The sequence below is a fragment of the Rhagoletis pomonella genome, unplaced genomic scaffold (genome assembly GCF_013731165.1).
Source record: "Rhagoletis pomonella isolate Grant_MI unplaced genomic scaffold, Rhpom_1.0 Rhpom_scaffold_00004, whole genome shotgun sequence".
Lineage (NCBI taxonomy): Eukaryota > Metazoa > Arthropoda > Insecta > Diptera > Tephritidae > Rhagoletis > Rhagoletis pomonella.
The window spans coordinates 18847107-18869682 of record NW_023458558.1 but is presented as its reverse complement, the minus strand read 5'-3'; the positions used below and the strand labels follow the sequence as shown (position 1 = coordinate 18869682).

General features: G+C 32.8%; 1 protein-coding gene across 1 annotated transcript in view; it reads left to right on the top strand.

Moving 5' to 3' along the window:
• LOC118737162 (elongation of very long chain fatty acids protein-like) overlaps positions 1–22576 on the top strand; it is a 92396-nt gene that overhangs the window by 711 nt on the left and 69109 nt on the right. The gene's annotated exons all lie outside the window — the stretch shown is intronic.

Genomic DNA, 22576 nt, shown 5'->3' with positions numbered 1-22576 from the left:
ATGTAATACCCATTTAATTAAAACAAAAAGTTAAAAGAATTAAAATAAAACAAATGAGAACAAAAATAATGAAAGAAAAGAAAAATTAAATAAAACAATTTGTAACAAAAAGCAATATAAATAGAAACAATTTTATAAAAAGAGATAAAACAAAATAAAACAAAGCTAAGAAAAATTACCTCAAACAAAATTAAATATAACAAATATTAATAAAAACAAAATTAAATTATATTAAAAAGAGATTCAGTAAAAAAATAACATAACATGAGCCCGACTTTTTTTTAATCATCAAAAGAAAAGTGAAAATACCTCCATATTGAAAAAAAAAACATTTGATAAAATAAAACAATACCGTTATATGATTTGTTTAAATTAAAAAGATATTTTACATATCGCGCACGTTTTTTAAGGGGCACAACTTAAAAAAATGAAGGTCGATTTTTTTACAAAAATAACTTTGTAAGATTTATCTCCAATATTTATTTCTTCGTGATTATACTCTAGCTGGAAAACTACTGTTTTATCTCCTTTTTTGTATTAATTACATTGATTCTGTACGATCCCCAAGCGGTTATATTTTCGGATTTGAAGATGGTGTGCGATAACGCTTGTTTGCTGTAAGAACGTTGTCAGCTAGAAGCCATTTTATTTATTTATTTTTTGTTTAAGTATGCAAAAATGTTAAGTTAGGTTGTGTTAGGTTAAAACAAATATTGTAATCATCAATGTGCCAATTAACTATGCCTCATAAGAAAGGATTTGTCAACAGCCACTGCTTTATCAAAGTAAGGAACCGAAGTATAGTTCAAGGATAGCCGGCTACTTTTACAGACTTTTATAAATCGTTTCTAAACAGGTTTTGTATGACACCTGCGCATTTTTCAACTATACTTCAGCAAAATAAAGAACACGCGTTCCACGAAGCTTCGTCAGCGATCATGATTTCTTTAAAGAAAATATTTATGCGAAATTACACACACACACACTTACTTACCTACGTATGTATGTATGTACATAAATGTGCAAGAAGGCACGACATTTTCGTAATAATTCGCTGTAGCTCATGCGAAAGCCAAAAAAAAGACAATTAAAAAATAGGCCAAAATTTTGCAAAGTAAAACATTTTCCTATTTGACTCACCAATACAAACCGCACACCCCTTTAGCAACCTACCAATGAGGCGACCCTCACATGTAGGACAGTTGAGAGTATGTACAAGTATGTGTGTATGTAAATAGTACACGTGGAGCTCTCGCGATAGCCGAAAATTTGGGTCAGAAGATTGTTTAGACCAGCAATGAATTTTGTCTCTTTACCAACATACATATGTATATGTATGCATGCAAGTGTAAATATTTTTTTATTTTTTTGAATGTACTTTTTTCTGCTTGTTTTCGCTGCATTTTTAATACCGTATTTCTGCATCATTTATGAGTTGAAAGAATTGGGGCATATTACAATTTCAACTTTAAAACATATACCAGATATACTAAACCGATGATATATGTATGTATGTGCATACGAGCAAAATACAGAAGAAAATATTAAAATTGAAAAAAAAACGAAAACGAGAAAAAATAAATTGGGAAAAAATATTCATGGTCAAATTACAAAACTTAAATAAAAAGCAGAAGAAGACGCGACAACAACAACAACCAGATTAAAAACAAAAAAAAAACAGACACGCGTAGATATTTGTGCCCGTTCGACGAATTACTCGTCAAGTTGGTAACTGCGTTGATCGGTTGGTTATTGGGGGACGGACGATGTTGTTGGCTTTTGGTGCAGTAGCCAGCCGCCGAAGTTGATCACTTTGGTCTCATCATTTGCTGCTTCATTTCGGTTCACTATTGTTTGGTGTTTTTTTTTTCACTTTTATATGTACGTATGTATGTATGTATGCATGTTTGTATGTTTGTATGTATGGCTTGCTCTTTTCAATTCATCTTACATTGCGTTGTATTTTTGTTGATTTTCAAGTGTTGAATATTGCTGCTGCTGGCTGATGGGTGATGGCTGGCTACTTCATAGGTTTCACATTTAAATCATATTGCAAAATATTGAAACCCAAAATGAAACGAACTGGGTGATCAGTGAAGCTGGCCATCCTGAGTACAGCAGCATCTGATTCGTAAGCAACAACATGTGCAGACAGACACATATGTATGTACGTAGAGCTAAATTAAAATGAAATGAATAGGTATATACATATGTACATACAAGAAAATGATAATACAAAACGTAAAAATTTTGTAATTTAATGCTTCAGTATGTTTAACTCATAAACCAACAAAAAAAATTTAGTGATAGCAACCGTGAAGTTGTTGCAATGGCCGTAACAACAGCACCAGCAATTCAATCAGTTTGCCAATCAATGTTTGCTTTGTTTGAAATAAAATTAAGAAAAAATTGGCTAAAAAGTAGACAAACATTAGTACTTATTTCTATACATATTTAGTTATACATACATATATATGACAGTGTTTTATAAAAACAACACTGCTAAATGATGAACTCAATTTGCTTATATTTAATTATTAAAATTTTTTTCTGATCTTTTTCTAACTGATTTTTTATTTTTTCTTTAATCTACATTGGCATAATTTGAAAAGCTGCAGTCATGATAAAATTAAAATATTCTAGACCAAATAAAAAATATGCCAATTCTGCAGTTATTCTCCCCAGTTGTAACAAATTTTAATGCGACTCAAATAAATCTCACGTGACCCTGACCTCTTTCCCCATATAAGCCACCTTGAACTTTCTTCTTTTTCCAATGCCTAAAATATACCGAATCATATACGTTGGCATCTTTAAATATTCAAATTAGTACTTTGGCGCTTTTAACCTAAATCAAATGAATTTAAAATTATACGCAGTCGCACGCAAGCATCCCAGGGTCAGTGATTTGTAAAACTAGTATGTATGTATGTATTTACATACCTCTGCTTCGAATTATGTATGTATGTATATCTACATAAGTACATATTTATTTATGTTTGTATCAATGTACTAGTATGATTCGTGCAATATTTAAAGTGATTAGTAAGGTACGAATTTTAGTGGATTTTGCTTTTATACCTAAAAAAAAATATCCGCAGACATTTTATGTTGGCTCTTCTTGAGAATTTTGCTTATTTTGTTGTTTTTTTTTTTTATTTGAACTCTTTGTTGAGAGGTTTACAATTTTTTCAAGCAATTTAAAAAATTTTCAATAGCAATATATATATATATGTATTTAGCTAGTTAGCAGTGCTAGTATGCCGTAAAAAAACAACAAGCTTACTAGCTTTTAGCATTTATATTTATTGCACTGATCAAAAATATTTCATCAATATGAAAGTTAATAACCTTCTCTCAGAAACAGTTGCCGGTTGTTGATAGGGAGCACCCGTTTCTTCTGTTCTGGTTTCTATAAATAAAGAATTCCTCTGCCCTGCTCCGCAGCCTATTATATTTCTGAAAGTTTAGTGCAACCATTAATGCAGAACTTCTTTGGCATATTTTAAATATTATTAATTCAGCGCTGCCAAGAAAAAAATAATATTTTTATTTTGTAGATTATTAATCTTGCATATTTAAATATTAAATTTTACCCAGGAAGCAATTGTTGCATGGAAAAAATACTTATAAAAAAAAAGTAAAGTTTACATTTTAACAAAAATAACTGTAGTAGTAAGTACAAAGAATACAACCAAGACGCATTAGCGCGTGGCTAACAACAGCGTCGTCACACATGCAGCATTCAAACGCTCACTAATTAGCCGACCAGTTGGCAAAACCGTACTGCCAGAATGCCAGGTAACCCACTCACATAGTGAAACTTTTAATCAGCCGATTTGTTTGCAAAGTGCAACACACGCCCGGTCAGTGTTATTACAGAAAAGTCAATACAAAAAAAAACCAATGAAAATTCAAAGACACAGATATGTATTGAGTTCCGTAAATGCATAAACACAGTATGAAAAGGAGCCCAGCAGGAAATGTGTACACAAACTATTTGTACTAAGCGTAAATATAAATTAAGACATTTTTAAATCGCCATCTGTTGGTATTTAGAAGGAGCTGTGTCCGTAACGGTTATGATCTTTACAATAAAAAAAAAAAAAATTAACCGTTAAAGTTGGATTTCTCAACATTAAGAATAATAGTTATTTTAAGATTTTTATTTTTTCCGATTATGACATAACCGTTATTTTCATATTTAATTTTGTAGATTACAAACAATTTAAGACTGTCATAAAAACGCAATCTTCTCTCAAAGCTTAGTATCCATCTCTCAAGAAAAGCAAAAACTTCATATAAAATTACGAAAACAAGAAATGGCAAACAATTTTTTTGTGTCAAAATTCCTTAAGGCAGTATGCAGTTCTTAAGAAATTTGCTACGCTTTTTATTGAAAAATTAGCACAAGGCAACCCATGTTTGCAACAGAAATATATGCCCGTTCCATATTTTTTTTATGGAAGAGTGAGACTGTGAAATATCAGATGTCAAAATTTCAAATAATGCCAATTTTTTTCTTGACTGTTTTCTTAAAAGCTGGGAACTAAACTTAATGGTTAAGAATGAGGGTATAAATGTAAATCAAAATATAACGATTATGCTTCATCGAAATAATAAAAATTAAAAAAACAAAAACGATTTTGTATTTATCTAAAAACTATGAGAAAAAATTAACTAATTTACCACACTTCACTTTACTCAGAGCTATACAACAACCAATTTGTAAAACTTTCCCGCTGGGCACAAATATCGCTTTCATAGCCTTTTTCCTTTTCATAGAAGAGATAAGGGCAAACAGTCAGGTGAACAAAGTTCTGACAAAGAAAATAGCATATGTCGGCAAACCTATTTTTATCGTCAGAGCAATAAATTTTACTTAAATTAAAACATGCATTTGTTGCAAACAAAACATTTTGAAAGGTTGTGAACAGCGATAAAATAGTTTAATATTTCTTACGGATGGCAACATTTTTCTCTTTGACGGTAAAATATGTTTTGTCGACTTATGCTATTTTGTATGTCCGTGAAAGACACACCTAAGTTGTTTCGTCAAATGTCCACAGAGTTAATTGCTTGAGCGGGGTTGTCTTAATCATTCTAGTTGAAGTACTTATTTGATAAATTTCGATAAGCATTTCATGTGCGAGCGCTTTGTAGATGTGAGTAGGCGTACAATGTAGAAGTGAGTAAAACGCGGCACTCATGTGCCAAATAAACGGTGTTGTATGTAGATAGCGGCCCCCCATAAAAATTTGCTCATTTTTTATTTATTTTTCACTTTCTGTAGATATTAGCCTGGCGTACGAGTAGTAGCTACTAACTAGTAAGTGTGCGTAGGTCCATGAAACCGGCAGTAAAGGCGCCAGTTATTCAGGTGGTCAACCTTTATTTTTGTTCAATTCTTTCGGTGGACAATTATGCAGTTCGTTGCAAATCGTTTACTTGGCCTTGGATTCAATGCAATACGGCTGTAATTCTATATATCGATTGGATAAGTGTAGTAGAAGTGGTGATTAAAGAGCTAAAAGAAATAAAAAGTTTGTAATTGGAAACGTCTGCATGCAAAGCCAGAATAGTAGCACACTTGCACAAAATAACAGCTGGCAATGAAAGTGAAAGAAATATGTTTTGTGAAAGGAAATTTTGATTTAGAATACAATACATGTTGAAAATATAAACAAAAATATTGATAATAAAATTAAACAGCAGCACGTATGTACATACCGTAGGAGAAATAGAATATTGAGTACTATTTAAAGAGTGCATATGGTGTTCTAAAAGAGTACTTCATCAATGTATGTACATATGTGTGTATGCCAGCACGACGCTTGCTCTTATCTAGATACAAACCTTTGTTAGAAAAAAAAAGTATTTATTTCTTTGGTGAATCCTACACATTTGTAAATACATACATATATGTACATATGATATGATATGATACCGAATTTTTGTTGACAAAATGATTTTATCGCCGCCGAACAAATTGGAGGCAATGCATATGAGTATGATATTGAAAAAAAATTCTATTTTAAACACTTGAACGCTCTGATTTTGTGTCTATTTAACCCTTTTTTAATAATTTATTTTTTTGTCTATTTGACCCTTTTTTTTAATAAAAAGTGAACTTAGATTGTTATCATGCTCACTTACTGGGAATCACCAAACAAACAAATAACCGGTAAGGGAAGATACACTGCCGGCAAAAAGTATTGGCACAGCGAATTTTGCACAAAATATGCACAAATTTCTATTCTCATATTTTCCCGCTATTTTTTTTATAAATGGTTCACTCTACAACAAAAAAACACAAAAATTTTATTTCTAAACTCGCGAAAATTTAATAAATTTTTATGCAAATTTTCAAATTTTTAACCAGATTTTTTAAAATTTCCTTGAGTATGCTATTTTTTAGCCCATTAAATTCTAGCATAAAAAATTCACGTTCAGAGTTAGTCAAGAATCGCATTGATTTTTGAGACTTATTTTTTTGTTGAAGGTGTTTTTAATTTTTTCCACATAAAGTATTTTCGATTTTTTTTTTTTATGGAAGAGACTGCGTAATAAAAATATGGCCAAAAATCAACGGTAATTCTTAGCTACTTAGAACTTCTACTTTATTACAATAAAATTAGGCTACAAATCTGCATACTCAAATAAAAAATTCTAAAAAATTTAATTAACAAGTTTAAACTTTGCATGAAAATTTGCTGAATTTTCTGGAGTTTTGTACAAAGTTTAGAAATTATATTCTTATGTTTTTCTTGTTGTGGAATGAACCACATGCAAAAATATTTACTCTCCATTTTCCCACTATTTTTTTATAAAAATATTGTTCATACTACAACAAAAAGTATAATTTTTAAACTTTGTGCAAATGTTGCGAAATATAAAAATAGTCATCTAAATTTTAAATTTTTTATCAGCTTTTTTAGAATTTTTTCGAGTATGCAGTTTTTTATCGCAATTAATTCCAGTACCAAAAATGCTAGTTTGAAGTTAGTCAAAAATCGATTTGATTTTTAAGATTATTTTGTTGAAGGTGAGTTGCATTTCTTCCATAAAAAGCATTTTTGATTTTTTTTTGTTCGGAAGAAACTGCCTACAAAAAACTGCCAAAATTTAACGATTAGTCCTAGCTACTTCAAACCTTTTCTTTATTATATTAAAATATATTGAGCTACAAAACTGCATACAACAAACTCTAAAAAAATCGTATTAAAAAGTTGAAAATTTGCATGAAAATTTATTGAATTTTCCCGAGTCTTATGTAAACTAAAGTTAGGCTAACAGCCGCCAAATATATAAAAAAAAAAAAGTTTCCCTTGAACTTTGCAAAGTTTACATGCCTTAATTGGATGGATGTAGCCTTTTATGTATAACATTTCCGCCAAATTGTGTTTGTGTATATATGTACATATGTGTACACACTTGCCCGTATCCATGTATGTAGGTATGTAGGTGTAAGCAATTATAAACATACATATGCGGTTTTGGGACATCCATACTTATTTATATCCACAAACAAACTAACCTTCTTTCGTCGTCCAATGACATTGTCAAATTTGACCAAACTATAAAGATTGACTTTTAATAAAAATACTTTTATATCACATATGTATGTATGTGAACGATTTTGGACGCTCATATTCAGCTCATTGACACTTGGCACTTGATGAGAAGGTCAATTACGCGCATTTATGTACGCTGTCGAACAATACGAATGAAAACACTGTGAGTTTATTAGGACTTAGCACAAACATTTTTCAAAAGCTTTGTCATCAAGTTTATTGTTAGAAAATTAAGTTAAACAAATAAATTTTGCTTATTCGCTGTGGTTAGGCTACACGCTCGACGTTCCTATTTCTAACCTAAGCTTTTAATTAAGCTATTCAGTTGTAAAAATATAAATTTTGATAGCAAAAATGAAAATCATTCATCAGAATTCATAATTGTGCTATTGGAAATCTTACCTATTAATTTGATTGCATGTATGTAATTGAACATACATACCAATCAACATAAATATATGTATGTATGTAGATATGCCTGCCTACCTTAGGTTCGAGGGTAGTGAGTTGATAAAAAAAACAATAATTAAATTAACAAAAGAAAGCATTGAATTAGATGACTTGGCGCATTCTAAGTTCAGGTGACTACTTAGACAGATGACAGTTCGAGGCTAAGGGCCCACACAGCGCGGTTTCTCAAAAAAAAATAATAATAATATCTATTGCTAAATTGAAAACTCGTAGCTGCACTCAGATTTTGTTGCTTGCTGAGGAATAGAATTACATATGTAAATATGAAATTTCAAATACTGCAGTTTCATAGCAAAATTAATAAATAGCTGGTAGTCACAATATTTTGTTTAAAAATCTATATTTTCTTAAAATGTATATTTTAAAACCTAGATACTTTCGTATGTAATAATGTTCTATAAAAAGAAGTATCTTACTGCACACCATATTCAGCACATATCGAGGATTCATTTTATAATAAAAAAATTTAAATTACAAGCCTTTAATGTCTTGATTTTTTTTATTTCTTACTGTATTTTTATGATTTATTTTTTAGGGGAAATGGGCGACGGTTTTCGATTTTTTATATATTTTATAAATGCATAAAAGGAAAATTGCATGGATAAATACCTCGAAAAGTTCCAAATGAAACACGAAGAGTCATGAGGAATTTGTAAATGTCAAGAAAACTCCCGAAAAAAGTTTCGGAATCGCACTGAAACTCCCAAACAGTTAGCAGAAACCTAAAAACTATAAATCAATTAACTTTTTATAATTGCTTAAGTAAAAAAAAAAATAATAACCGCTTCTGCTAAAAAAAAAAATAGCAGGCAAAATTTTCGCCTTGATTTTGCATTAAAAAACGAGACTCAAAAATTGTAGATTGTTATTGAAATATGCCACGACTAACAACACGAAAAATCACAAATCCCAAAATTCATCAAAAAGTCCTGAAAATATTACGAAATATATGAGTCTGAAACGATCCAAAAAAAAAATCCTAAACAACTAGGTATCACTTCATTTCAATAATTTATAAAAACATAAAACGACGAAAATTTTGGTCATTTAAAATATATTTTTTCCATCGAAATTAAAGGCTAGAATTTGCTTAAAATATTGAAAGCTTAAATTAAGAAAATAGGAACATCACGTTGCAAAATACAAGGGCTTTCACTGTTGGGTTTCGGAGTAAAAAAGTATGTTCTTTCCTTGAATAAAGCGGTTTAGATTGCAGATATTTAGTTTTTTTATTTATAACAAAACTAAATAATAGTCACTGAATTGATTTGAAGTATTGGACATTCGATTTTATTTTTAAATACGGTTGCCACCTTCCTTGAAACCCAAAGTTATTTAACTCATTACATCCATTAAAATTTTCAAAATAAAGTTGTAAGTTATCTAAATAAGGTGTATTAATTAAATATTTTACTGCTGTCAAATGAAAGTTGTTTTTGAAAAAAAAAGTTTAAATTGGGTTGGTTTCATCTACTCAAAACTACTGAATTTCGAGTAGACATTGTAATAATAAAAAAATGTGTGTTGTTTAAAAAATATAATGCTGCTAGACACTTAAGTTATGATTAATATTTGCAACCTGATTACGCAAATACAATGTAATGTCTAACTGAGTCATTCATTCCATGCCAAGTGGAAATATGGCATTAAATGAAAACGTCCTGTTTTTGACAGCCGTATCTGTTGTTTTCTTACTTTTTAAATCATTATTATTATTATTTTATTTTTTTTTTTAATGGCAATCCACCATCAACTGCGCGGTAAATCACATCCCTTTTGTAAATTATGCGCCCATAAAACATCTAACTTTGCTGCTTCTTCAGCTGCCACGAGCCGCTCCATCAATCAAATGGGCGAAAAATGACCTAAGAAGCACAACTAAAGTAAGAAAATTATGGAAATAATTACCGACCATAATTTAGTGCGCCAACGCGCCATTTAAGCGCATAGCACATTGCAGCAACCAACCAACTGCAAGCAGTGAAACTGGTAGCAACTTGCAAGCGACAAGCAAGCAACAAGTGACAAGCGCAATCGCATACATACATACTCGTTTATACGCATTTTATACTTTTTTAGCGGCAATCGCTTTTAACTACTGAACGAGCTAGCTAGCGGTCGAATAGGCAGCCGCTGAATGAGTGGCAGTGACAGAGCCAACCAACAACAATAAACGCCCCAAACACCACACAACTTGCTCTTTGGGGCAGTGCTCATGCGCGCATATGCCACATTTGCACTAATTACTTTTCATACATATGTTTTAGTTTTTAGTTTTTGTTTTTGTTTATGTTTTTGTATTTTGCAGACGTGGTTGCACTGCCTTCGCTGGCATGCGATTGCCAAATGTACATTAGCATTAGCGTTTGAGCCAAACGTTCTCTCCTTATTGCTGCATTTAGCTGCATTCATATGTACATACGTACATATAGCCTAGCTTTGTTTTGGTTTTCGTTTTCGTTTCTGTTTTCATTTCGTTTTTGGTCGTTTTTGTTTTGGATTTACTTTTTTTTTTTGTGTTTCTGCTCGCTCTTGCGTTCATATTTCAACTAAAATGTGCATTTGACCCAATTACAAAAAGAAAAACATGTTGCCGTTACGTTACGTGCACTAATGCGGCTATTGCAACGCTGACACTCAGAAGGACAATGTGTTGCATGCAACGATGAGCACACAGTGCAACCCATTCACATTCCCTGTCTCTTATTTATAGTTTTACGTATGTACATGTACATATGTATGCATGTACTTGTATGTGTGTATATAAAAGTCAAATACTGAGTTTTGTTAGGACTGTTGGAGCTTACACTATTTACAAACACACATACATATGCACATATACGTATATGTATGTACATATACTTGTACTAAATAGATAGCGATATATCAAGCTGATTGCATTTTTTCGTAAAAAGGTTCGGATTAATTTACACTTATTTCTATTGATAACTTTTATGAACTTTTTATGAGTTAGTATTAGTGCACCAGGACGTATGAGTAACATTTGACTGTTCTCACTTTGTGTATGAGCCTGAATTGGTTGAACTCGTTCGTCGGATTGAGATGGAATAAATTTCATTTTGTAGAGGAAAAAAATTATCTGGATAATTGCAGTGGGAAGCACTACCAATTGCAACTACATAATAATCATCCAGCTTAATAAGGAACGGAACGGCATTTTGCGTGATAGGTAGTCATTAGATTTTCAGCGTTCTTTTGAATTTCAAAATTGGGAGGTCAAATTACAGACCTTAACCCGTAGATGTGCGATAAAGTTTTATTTTTTTTGATGAAATTCAAAACCTGCACTATGCGTGACCTCTCTTCACTAAAAAAACGGCTGCACGGATTTAGATGAAATATGGCACTTTGATCGCTTATAACTATGAATAATATTTGGAATATTTTTTAGGTTTTTGAAATTCAATTTTGGGCGTTTTAACGCCAAGCGAGTTCACTAGTAGTGCTTATTATAACTTTACGACACTCACATATAAACTAGATTTAGCCATTTTTTTTTTTTTTTTTAATTTTTATTGTTTTTTATAAAAATATAGTAAATTTTTTAACAAAAACCATATAAATCCGAGGTGCACTCTTTGTACAAAAAAAAAAGGTCGACAAACGTTCGTCAAAATTTCAAGCATTTTAATTCGAATTTTAATAAATATTTTTAGTATGCAGTTTTGTAGCCCATTTAATTTAGTATAACAAAGTCTAAATTAAAAGTAGCTCCGACTTACCATTGATTTTGGGAAATCTTTTTTGCTTGAAGGTGTTGCTAATTTTCTCCATATAAAAAAAAAATCGTCGAACATACTTCGTATGGAAGAAACTGGCTGACATCGTCAACAAAAAAAATTGCTAAAAATCATTGGTAAGTTACAGTAAATAAAATATGTTTAGCAAATGAAGAACAGAAGCAACATATTTTGGTATTGAAAAATTACAGACAAAAGTACCCACATAGTTACCTAAAAGATCTCATTATTGTCAGCATTGGATATTCTCTTCTTTTATTAATTTTTTAACTTATTTATGTATTTTTTTTTACTTATTGAAATAATAAATTTTCAGATTTTTTAGTAGCAACTATTTGATACTCTTTTTCAAACGCAAGGGAAAACTACTTACCTGTTTCTATATCTAAATATAGATTAACAGTATGATACGTGGGAAAGTACCCTAATCAATGGTCTACTACTTATTGAATAGCTCGTGATCACTGAACCACTGCAAGTTTTGAAGAATAAATTTAGATCATATGTGAGCGCTGACGACTCGTCAATAAGTTTTACTCCATAGGGGGCAGGCAATGGCAAAACTTCCGAGAGTATATCTGCTATGAGAAACAGCTTCTCGTAAAAATACAATCGCCGTTCGGAGTCGGCGTAAAACTGTAGGTTCCTCCCCGTTGTATGACAATATCAAATTATGGATGTTTAGTACAGCGTAAAAAAGAGTAGTGTAGAATTTAAAAATAATCAGGGTTTTTGGTTTACAAGGACAAATAGGTATTGCAAATACGTTTTTAGCAAATTTTATCTTTTTAAGTTAATAAAGTTAGCAGGAGGAAATTCAATGATGACGTCGTGTGTATATTAGTCTTCAAACAATACTTTTTTCAAAAATAAATATTGCAATTTTTCAAGGGTATTTAAGGAAAAAATTTTGTAAATCACATTTTCCATCCCATTCGTCCTTATGCGCCAAAAAATGTATTCTCTTATAATTCCACAGATTTTTTTTTCTCTTATATGATACCTTTATTGTTATCCTACATTGCACTGAATTTTTTAAATAATTCTTTGAAATTCAAATTTTTTAAATTTCAAAGTCCTTTTAGAAAAAGTCCTGACATCAGAGAGAAAAACTAATTACGCAGTTTTACTATCATTTACCCATATTTTCGCGAATATATTTATTTATTTTTTTTGTATAAAATTTACTGCCGCACGGTGTAATCATTCCCGTACAAATTTCAAAAGTTTTTTGCTCCTCCTACAAAACTTCAAATTTGTCAAATAAGGTCTTCATAAATACAAAACAAAACAAAGACATGAATAATCTGATAGAATATAAACTAGGCAAATAATCCAAGGAGATTCAACAAAATCCATATCATTTACCATACAAAATAAAACAGGTTTATTGCATTGGTGCGGCAAATAAAATACTTATACACATATGTATGTAAATATACATATGTATACGTTAGTTCCTGTAAATCATATACGCACATACATATGTCTGCATTTACTGCAAAATCACACTCCTGTTTGGTACTATTTCCACTGCCTCTGTTTGCCGGACAGTAAACAAACTGGCTGTGCTGATAGTTAACATTGATTACCTGGTGTTCGCATTAATCGTTCCGCAGCATTAAACACAAAAACCAGCGCTTGCAATTTCGGAACAAGTGAAGAGAGCGAAGCAAAGCAAACAGGCGAATCAGAAATGTTGATAAAGTAAAAACAAAAACAAAAAAATTATATGTATGTATATAAAAATACCGAAAGGCCAAAACTGTTATGTTGTGCATATGTTTATGATCGACAAGACGTCCATGTTTACTATTGGTTCGATTTATTTATTTTTTTTTTTTGAATGCGCATCGATTTTCAACGGCGCATAAAACTATATGCAATATTGCACAATGGGTGATGATAGTCAGAAGAAAAGACAAAAATTGATGGCAAAAAACTTAAATTGGAGACAGCACCAAATTCACAAGCAATAGTTAATGCGATCAGTCCAACGTCGACCCACAGTGTAAATATGAGAAAATATTCAAGCAATCGTACAATGTTTTGTAAATATTAGCACACTACCTCTGAAAAAGTTTGTTCGAAAACCCCAAAAAAAAAGATGCTGCATCATAAGCATCAGTGCTGCTAAAACGTTGTTGCAATGGTGGCAACAACAACAATCAAGTGATACAACAACCATATACCAAACGTCACTAAAACTACCAATGATTGCATTGTTGCTGAATATTTCTTGTTTTTACATACTAAGCATATGTATGTATGTATGTTTATTATTCATATCGGCCTCATTGCCATTTCCAGCAGCAGCCTAGTAGCGAACCAGCCGTTCAACAACTCAACTAACAGTCAATATTTTATTTTAAAAGAAACACAGGGCCTGTGGCCCACCAAACCAGGTGTAATGGTTTTTGAATGGAATTTAATTCAGTTAGCGAGTCGGCAACCCGTTTTTTAGTTATACAAAAATTGTGGTAAAGAAAATAAAGAAGAGAAGGGAGATGAAGACGAAAACAGCAACCAGTGTCGAAAAATTCATTCAATTCAACTTGACCCATAAATGAGGCGGGAGATCACTTGTTGTAATATGCTACGGGTAAGGTGCTATGCGTTACCGTATTCACCAGTCACCACTTGCCAACACCATGGCTGATAGCCTCGTGTGAACTATTGTGTTTAAAACGTGTTTATTTTATTTATTATTTATATAAGTATTTACTTACGTACATGTGTATGTACATTAGAGTGGTCCAAGTTTTGTTGTAAGGAGGGAAAAATGTCATCGTAGAAAAGGGGCCACCCCCATTAATTTTTTTCCATTTGGCATTTGTAATATCTATACCAACCAAAACAGGGTGCTCAATGACCTTGAAGTGCGTTACTAAATCGCTTTGAAACTGACAAAAAAATGGCGATTTTTTATAAAAGGCTACTGTCGTCATGACAACTGAAACTTTAATATTTTTTTCAGTTAATCCAAATTTGAAATGTTCGTCGGTTGCTTACCCGATTATTTCGTAATATACATATGTATGTGTGTACAAAATACTTCTAGAATAAAATTTATCTTACAAACGTAAAGTGAACCGGTTTATTAGTCAGCATTTTTTCGATATAGAAAATTTGATTCAGTTCAACTCAGCTCCTTTCATCGAACCCAACTGCATCTAAATTATCGAATCGAAGAAATTCTGACTTATTCCCTTTGGTAATTAACCGATTCAAGCTTGGTGCCAGCACCTCTTTCGGGTAGAGAGGAAAAATTTTGGAGGGTGCCCCAAACCTTATCTCGGAAACTTTTTTCTGTTGGGCCACTCTAATGTGCATGTATACGCATGTATGTATACATTTTTTTGTAAGTACATAATTATATTTTCATTCAGCACATTTACATAAGGAGATAGACTTTAATCGATTTTCGTTTACCAAAGTCTCACCTATAAAACCGTAACGAATTTCATTACCGCAAAATAAATGAAATGGAAAGTATTTTTTCAATTCAAATGCTGTGGAGGCACAATGTGTAGGAAAGAGTGAGGAGGGCCCGTAACGCCCTAAATAGTTAATATGTATGCAGAAGAATGCTGATAATCGCTTGGAGTGAGTCACCTGCCCTCGTGCACTGGTGCAACATAACAGTAGTCAAATTAGTTTTATTCTATAACCTTTTGGTGTGGTGGAATGCTGCAAAAAAGGCCTCACACCTCGAGCCGAAGGGAAATTTTCGGCGCCTTGCGGCGTTTCACATCATGGGAGGGTTGAGATCTACTGCAACGGCGGCTCTGGAAAAAATGCTCAGTTTGCCTCTCATTGAATTAACAGAGCTAGGCTATACCGAAACTACAATTAACTCAAGAGTAATTAAGGTTGTCAGCTCATATAGAACTTCATCTAAAAACGATCTTCGCGACCGGAAAGCAATTGGTCGCAAACAGCAAGCTGCACATCCATAATATATCCGCCTACAGGGGAATTCAGGATAATCAATAGCAGATGAGACGACCAAGAGCGCCACCAGTTTGACTTTCAAACAAACACACTGCATTCTTAGACCACTCTGAACGTGGTGAAAAGAGTTAAATACGAACCAGCAAAAGTAATTATTCTCGCTTCTTATTGCGGTTATCAAGAAAATTTTGCAAAGTTGTTACCACATTACTGCCTTATCCTGGCAGCTGTTCATGGGTTACGCTCACGTGAAGAGGTGCCTTGAAGTGTCGTGAGCGGAAGACCAGGGAAGACCCAAGAGCATTTTCTATGCAGTTATCCCGCACTGTCAAAAACACATCTAAAATGCTTGCGAGTCTATCAAATCGAGAAGTTAGAAGACATCTCAAAAGTATAACTGAAATTACAACTGGCATTTGCAAAAAGCTTTGACCTTCCTTTGTGATGCCAACTTTAAGGCCTAAAATCGAGCTCTAGACCGCAGCGCGCCGGACATACCGGTCTATTATTTATTATTTTTTTATGGTAGGGGATTGTGACAATGATATACCGTAAATCCCGGGATCGCAAAAAGCTGAAAAATGAACATCCCTAGTGGATAACTTAAACCAACTACGATCAAGAACAAAGATCCCCGTAAGATAAAGAAGAAGACAAAGAGAGGTGGTGATCTCCAAGATAGCAATGTTTTTTGCCAATAGGTTATTATCATCATCATATTGTCATATGCGTGAGTGAGTTGAGCCATTTCGCGTTTTAAGTAGTGGGTTTACTTTCCATTATTATGGGATTAATCGGTTAATTTTCCAATTAATCCAAAAAGGAAATCGCATTACAATTACATTTTGTAATAAATCAGATTTTGATTCTTTATCGCTGTAGAATTCGATATAACTTTTATTGTTGATAATAGTATCGATATGCTATCATTATCGTTATAGGGTTTGAATTTGCATACTTAATTAAATATCCATATTCACAGCGACTTTTGAGTTATTTGTTAACATTCCTGTTGGGTATACGCCCTGTTGTGTATATTTGAATATTCACATCGAAAGTAATATTAATTGACATTCTAATGAATGTAGCATGCGAAATTATTGATTGATATTATTTTCCGCATATATCTTCTACACGTACATACATACATATGCACTTCAAAAGTGCATTTATTCAAAATTTGCTATTTTTGATATAATGCGCTAAAAATGTCCACAGACTTTATATTCATCCATCCAGCAAAGGCGAACACAAAATTTATTTTGTAATTTGTTGAAATAATCTAAAGTAAAGTATGCCTCATATTGGAACTAAATGAGTTTGGAAATAGTCGTTTGCGTTTACTGACAAACGGGGATATTGAAGTTAATACGCTTTTGAAAAAGGTGCTCATTTTGTATGCTTATTATACCCGAGCACACTTGTGCACATCGAGATAGACATAAAAAAATGTCGATGTACATAAATGCTCAGAATGAAAAGAGAAATCAATTACGCCATATCTGTCTGTCTGTCCGTCCGTACACGATAATTGGAGAAAAACTTAAGATATGTCAAAGTAATTTTTTAAGTAGGCTATCGAAGGTGTAGTTTGGTATTGAAAATGGAGAAGATCGGACAATAACCACGCCCACCTCCCATATGACGGTATTTTCGAAAAATGCAAAAACTACGATATTTTCTCTAATACAAGTTTCCAATTGTTGGAAGTTGGAATGTGAAGTAGAATTTTGGCATAAAATTAGAGAGTAATGAAATTTTTAGAAAAAGGGAGTATCACCGCCCACTTATGACATGGTGCGAACATTGCTTGGAGTCTCACTAAGAAACCCGTTGAAAATTTTTGAAATCAAGCAAGAACCACACCCACCTCCCATACGACGGCAGGAAATGATACTAAGAGAACTTTTTGGAAAATGGGCGTGGCACCGCTCACTTACGCCTTCATATCGCGATAAGCCGTTTATTAACTTCTACCAAACTTGGTACAGTTATTAACCTAGCAATATATTGAACATTTTTGAAATTGGACTAAAATTTCGCCCACTTGCCATATAACGGTATATCTCAGAAATACGAAATGTCCGTTATTTGAATAACTAAAGACGCCAATTTAAAACAATCTCTTTTTAAGAAAATCGATTTTAAATGTTTGGAAAATGGGCGTGGCACCACTCACCATATGACTACATACATAAGTGTATATCGATAACCGCTTATCGATTTCCAGCAATCTTGGTCCAATTACCTCAATATATCATAGCATATTGTCGAAACTGTTTGAAATCGAGAAAACACACGCTTACTTATTATGCAGTTTATGGAAAGGTGAGAAAACAAAATTTACTACGTCTATGCATGTATCTAGACTTTAGTGGAGCTTAAGTTAACACAATATTATTATTTAAAGTCACTCATTAAACTAATTTTGTGAATCGAAATAGGTAATGAACTAAATCCAGTTTATGGAAAACTCGATAAAAACAGGGCAGGTTGTAGGTGCAATAATAAAAATGAATAACACAAAGGTGAAATAAAAATAAAAATAAAAAAAAAACAATAAAAAAATGCTGATATAGCGTTAACGAAATTATTAGTACCAGTGCAAATAATTGCACTGCTACTGCAAAGCACATTGACTGTTGCGGCTGTATGTATGTACAACGGCCTTGCAATGTTGTTTGGTTTTGTATTTGCAGTTGCAGCACCACCACATTTCCTTTTCGCTGACTATGGGATTTTCTTGCATATTTTTAAACAGCAGAAGCAGAAATGGTGTTGGAAGTAGTGCATCCAGGGCCAGCATTTATTCAAGTTTTTTATTTCCTCTACGCTAGCAGACAGAGAAAAAAATATGAGAAGGCAGGCTATTTGAGGTAAAGTAAACAGAAGTACAAACATTACCAAAATCAAAGACAAAGCAAAAACAATAACAATAACAGCAATAACCACACATACAACACTGACTTTAAAAAGTAGCAAACCCAACGAAACAATAGCAACGTCAAGTAACAAAAGTCTCGCAAATTCAAAAAAAAAAATACCAAAAAAAAAGCATTCACCAGCAGCTATCGACAGCCGAAAATAATCGGTAACAGCAGCAACCGTCGTCGAATTGTCAAAATTTAAATAATAATTACTGTGTGGCGTTTGCACACACACACACACACACACACATTCATCTTCGCCTGTCATTGTCACTGGCATACTTTTTTTTTTGCATTTTGTTTGTTTAAGATGCTGTAAATTGCTGTAATTGTTGTAAAACCATAATTGCTGACATAACGGAAAGGTGTTAATGTATGTATGTACAAATATACATACATATGCACAAGGAACACAAAAAAAGTTGCGTTTAGCTTTGCTTTCATGCCAGAGCCATGTTGCAGCCTTATCTTTCATTTTTTCACACGCATTTCTTAGCTGCGTGTTAATTGATGCGAAAAGAGACACACAAATGTGTCAATTAGAGAAGAAAAGTGAGTAAAGTATATTATGCGTTGAACATGTTTGTTTGCATGTTTATTTTATATATGAATTTACAAATATGTATGTATGTACAAACATATGTATGTGCATATTAGGGCTGATGATTTCACCCGGGTAATGAGCTACCCGGGTACCCGGGTAGCGGGTGGAGCCCTACCCGGGTATTGAATTACCCGGGTAGCCCGGGTACCCGGGTATTTTATAACCCGGGTAGACCCGGGTAGACCGGGTACCCGGGCAGTATGGTAATTACCCGGGTACCCGGGCACCCGAAAAAATGTGGAGAGGTGAAAATTAAACGCATTTACGATCATATAACGCAAACGAACGTACATAGGGAAAATCTATAAGAATCTTCCGTACCATATGGGGAAATATTATAATATACAACACATACATTGCACTTGACAAATCCGTCATTCATCACACAAGCGTACTTCCAAACCCAGCTTGTTTTAGGCATGTCTAAAATATTAATATTTACGAAGTTGGTAATGCACGTACAGATATCGGATCGGTAACAAATAAAATTATTGAGACACACCCATCTGCGAATCTAAACGATGACCGACAGTTGAGGCAATTTTTGTGTTGGAATGAAAAAAATTTTAAAATTTCTTCCACAATTATTTCACAACAATACGTTCATCAACCTACTTCTCGTATTAAGGAAACTTCATTAAATAATTGTGATTTTAAAAGCTTTAAATATTATGAGAAAAGAAACTATAATTTGAACAAGCTGATACAATAAAAGTACAAAATCTGTAGGTGAATGAATAGCATAAGGCTTTGTTACCTTACTTTTTGTACCAGAAGTGGCCTACCACAGGGTTTAGTTCTTATATAATTCCCAATGAGAACGTTCTCGTCAGTTTTGTTCTCATTTTGGTTTTGGTTTTGACGCGTTCTTGGGAACAAAACTACGACAATGGCATTTAGTTTCGATCATACATTTCGTTCTCAGTCCCTGTTTTAAAATATTAATATTTAATATTCTTTAAAATATACATACATACATACATATGTACACATGCATGTATGTATATGCATTTACAAAAATTAGAAGTTTGAATTTAAGTACAGAAACTAATGTTTTAATTTACTTTTCTTGTCTCCGTCTACTCAGGCAAGCGGTTAGGTGTACATAGTCGCGTACACTCTAGACATAAAAAAATAATTATAAAAAAAAATTTTCTCACTGAAAAAATATTTATCCTCACCAAAAAGATTATACAAGAAGCTTTATGTCGCATTACCCGGGTGTTTTTCGTTTAACCGGCACCAACATATGTATATTACCCGGGTACCCGGGCAAATCGGGTAATACCCGACTACCCGGGTAATAAAAGCCCCGGGTAATACCCGGGTAATCGGGTACCCGGGTACCCGGGCATTACCCGAATTACCCGGGCACCCGGGTAATACCCGGGTACCCGGGTATCATCAGCCCTAGTGCATATGGAAACACCAATGTAAGCACTCGATGTATGAATGCCAACAATGTTAGCAACTAGCAAAGTACTAAAATGGGCCTAAAAATGGAAGAAGCGAACTTAACTTTGTAAATTAATCAGAACTTATAACGACGTATGGCTTATCTGATCAGAAACATTATCTAAAAATTACATAGAAATAGACCTGCGAGTGAGCCTGAGACAAGATTGTTAAAGTAAAGCTTATAAGCACGGCCGAAAAGTTTAAGCTTTTGCTTGAAATTGCCTATTTTGCTTACTCAGGGTTAGGAAACAATGTTGCCTTGTGTTCTTCACAAACTAACTTTAGCAAACCATTGTAGAAAGCGAATTTCTTAAGAACTTCGTACTGCTTCAGGATATTTATTTGGCTCAATCAAGACATATAAAACAGGTAGTAGCATTAGAGCAAAAACAACATTAACGTGTATTTTGTTGTTGCTTATGGTAACTACAGTGTCAAAAATTGTTCTGATTTTATGCTTTTAAATCAAAGTGTGCTATGTGGAGTACAAAAAAAAATAAAAAATATGAAATTGAAATTAGAAAAATTAAAAATTGTGGCAACTTTTTTCTTAGTAAATTTGTTTGCTTCACAAAGCCATGATCTATTTTGGAATGCCAAGTAATCAGCGTTTATGTTGCTGTATTAGATGAACTTTCCAAAAGCTGCTATTTAGTTGCTTGCTTTGTATGGAATTCGTTTTCACATGCAAATAGATTTTAACAATTTAGAATTTTTATGAGAAGAAGTTAGAAATATTTGACATTTTAGATACCAAATAATTTGAAACAAAAAAATGAGCTACTGTACTATTTTCGGCATTTGGCAAACCCCAAATTGATTTTGGACCCATGGTTTCTTCGGAAAATTTACTTAGAATTACACGTAGAATCCTGCTGTGCTATACACGTATGGTAAAAAAAAAAGAAATTGTCCCGCCCTAATGCACCTACATATGTAATCTATTTAAAATTTGCACTGTAAGACACTCTAAATTAAAATTACAGTGCATGCATATTTATAGAAATTTCTGTAAGAATGCTATAATTACTAACGTAACTTCTCTCTGGCTTCTGTGCTAGACGCGCAAAGTCGGAAAAATCTCGCATACAAATTTACCCGCCCTAATGTAAACACCTACTAGTCCAATATAAAATGAAAAATACCACAAACGAGAGAATCGTTTCAAAACCTGTAAATAAGTGCGATAAATGTTTTTACGATTATAATTATTAATTAATGTTACACGCTTGTGATAAATTAGTGTAAGTTCGTTTTGATTGCCAATAAAATAAGTTTTACGAAATACGTACATTTATATGTATCCCTGCCCTTAAATGCATAACACGGGCATCTCAATATCTACATACGTATGTATGTGTATATGTATGTGCGCAGCGATGGAGACAATGAGGCAAACAATTTATTTACTAAACTGCAATTTTCTCTAGCGGCCCTTTTTGGAATACATAATTGGGTCACCTATAAATAAGTACATATGTACTCTTAAGTAATAAATATAGTTATTATGCCATTTTTAATTGTTGAACATCTAAAGGTCACATACATATGTATGTACTATGTCAGTATGAGTGACATGCTGGTGGCTATATAAAAGATTATTTGATTTTTTACTCATTTGTTTTTTTTTTCTATCCGATAAATTTCGTTACCATCAACGCGATTAAAATGTTATACGGATACTCCTTAAAAATGCCACAAAATGTGGTAGAAGGCTGCGTATACATACACCCAAGGCAAAAAGTATTGGCACAGAGAATTTTTCACAATAAGCAACAATTTTTATTTTAATTTTTCCCGCTGTTTTTTTTTTCGCTTTTTTTTTTT